This window comes from Melopsittacus undulatus, unplaced genomic scaffold (genome assembly GCF_012275295.1).
Source record: "Melopsittacus undulatus isolate bMelUnd1 unplaced genomic scaffold, bMelUnd1.mat.Z mat_scaffold_941_arrow_ctg1, whole genome shotgun sequence".
NCBI lineage: Eukaryota > Metazoa > Chordata > Aves > Psittaciformes > Psittaculidae > Melopsittacus > Melopsittacus undulatus.
In genome coordinates this window covers 9,036-11,421 of record NW_022994718.1, presented here as the reverse complement: position 1 = coordinate 11,421, position 2,386 = coordinate 9,036, and the positions used below count along the sequence as shown (strand labels likewise).

The 2,386-nt window shown below is 45.7% G+C and overlaps 1 pseudogene; it reads right to left on the bottom strand.

Moving 5' to 3' along the window:
- Nucleotides 1–242: 242 nt before the first annotated feature.
- Nucleotides 243–2,168, bottom strand: LOC117438958 (zinc finger CCHC domain-containing protein 9-like; annotated as a pseudogene).
- Nucleotides 2,169–2,386: the final 218 nt, after the last annotated feature.

The following is a 2,386-nucleotide window of genomic DNA, read 5'->3' as shown; positions in this document are numbered from 1 at the left end:
CTGCCCTCCCCTCCTCCCTGGCAGAGCGTCAGAACTCACAAAGTCCTTGGTCAGTTAAACATTTGAGCAGCAACTAAAAATACTGGTGTTATCAGCACTGTTCCCAGGCCAAAAGTCAAAAACACAGCACTGCACCAGCTACTAAGAAGAAAAAATGACTGCTATTGCTGAACCCAGGACAGGCAGACATTCTTTTTAGTTAGATCCTCATTCACTTGCAATGTTATCTTGTTCTGTATCAGCTAAATATGAAAAATGTGTTTTGATTTTAGTAAATCAGTGCACTCACCTTCAGCATACAATCCCTTGGGATTATCTGGACATGACCTTGACAAATGCCCCATCTCACCACAGATGAAACATTTTGCATACGGAAATGGCCCTGCAAAATCCCATACAGTTTATGATCCACATTAAAAACTTTGTAAAGTCCAGACACTACAGTGACAATGTTTTTACTATACTACAAGCACTATACTCATACACTGGACAGGTTCATTTTTACACTAACCTGTCTCCTGAGAACAGTTAAATTACTAAAGCACAAAGGACTGTATTTCAGTAATTAAAAAAAACCCACAAGGCCCAAAACATCTCATACCCCCACAAATTTTCTAAGACATACCAATTGCTGGATCCATTTTGCTTTGCATTTGCTGATATCATGCTCCGTGGATCCACATCGGTAACAAAATTCCTGTACCCATATCTTGACTTTCAAGTACTGCAGGACAATCAGCAACACCATGTCCAGGTTCTCTACAGTGGAAAACATACCTTTGAAAACAAAATTGAGTTGTATGCATTTCCACAGACAGTCACACAGCAAAACACAGCACTCAGACGTAACACTGCTACAGAATTCACTCTGATTATCACCTGCTAGATTTGTACTAGACCACTACAATCCCTTGGCTGAAACTTTGAGGGTAGTACCATGTACTTATCTCTAGAGTTGAGATTTGAGGTTACTGTATCATAAAAAGACAGGATTCTATGCATGGCACCCAAACACCTGAAAAATCCCAGGCTAACAAGGTGTTCCAGCTTTTCAGAAGGCAAACACACCAAGATATTTTCTCCTTAGTCAAAAATAGCTAGACTAAGAGATACTGTATCCTGTCACAAAATAAATGTCAGTGGTCTATGTCATCAGACCACACTATTATGGGTGCTCTTCTTTTACCAACAACACACCATACAGGGTATTTACTCATTGACAACTGAGTGCCCTGAAACAAATAATGACACTTGATTTTGACTACAGCTCCCCAAGCTCTTTAAGTACTGTTGCAGCAAGGGCTTAAGGAAACATAAGCTGTGTTGCACCAGTGCTATTTATTCAAGAAAAACTTAGGATTTCTCAGACGAGTAGTAACTCTCTTTATATATTCTCAGATCACATTCAGCACAAGTTCATGCTGAATGCCTAAAGTCTGTTGTTAAATAACTGCTTTCAGACAGTCTTATTAGTCTGATGGAGACTCCCACTTCAATTCTCAAGCAGAAATCACTGCAGAAAGAGGTCCCCAAACAGCAAAAAGATTGTCAGAAGAATTTCACACGGAATTAGCTTTACTCAGAAGAAGGGCTGAGAATTCATCACAATGTAGCATGAACAGTATGAATGGGCTATGGTGTAAAGCTGAATTCATCCCATTAACGTGAAAAAGTCACTCAGCACACGCTGTTCTTCTAGAAGATACGCACTCCAAGCCCTCCTCTCGGAACCACCTCTAGCAGTGACAACAAAGAGTTTGGAACGGGCATTTTCCACACAGATCTTTCCCAAGTTTTTAACAAGCTGCCTGGAGAGACAAACACCTGTGGCTACAGACAGAACTCACCATGGCATTTTTCTTCATTCTTGCCTCTTCAGCCTCCTCCCCTCCGCCGCTGTCCTTCTTCAAGGCTATGGCTATTTCTTCTCCAGCTCAGCGCTGTCTGCTCCGGCTCCCTCGCACTCCCCGAGCTCTGCTCAGGAAAGCCGCAAACCCGTTAACATCTTCGCTCTGGTAGCCTTTTTTCCTCTTGTTCTTCTTCTTCCTCTTCTCTTGCTCCTTCTTCGAAGAGGGCCTCGGCGGCCCTGCCCTCCATCTCCTCCCAGGGGGTCGCATCCAGCGCCTTTTTCGGCCGGGAGCGCGTCTTCGGCGAGCCCATCTCGTCATGGGGGACCAGTTCCTCAACACACGGACGACACCGAACAGGGAGGCCCGCACCCCCTGGCCCGCGGGCACACGGCGCAGGCCCCGCTCCCTCAACGAGACGCTCCCCAAGGGACCACCCCCCACAAACCCCGCTTCCCCGGCTGTGGCAACCTGCGCTCCCTCTCGCCCGCAGCCCACCCCGACAAACGCCGGACAGCCAGCAGGACAAGACCGAGCGA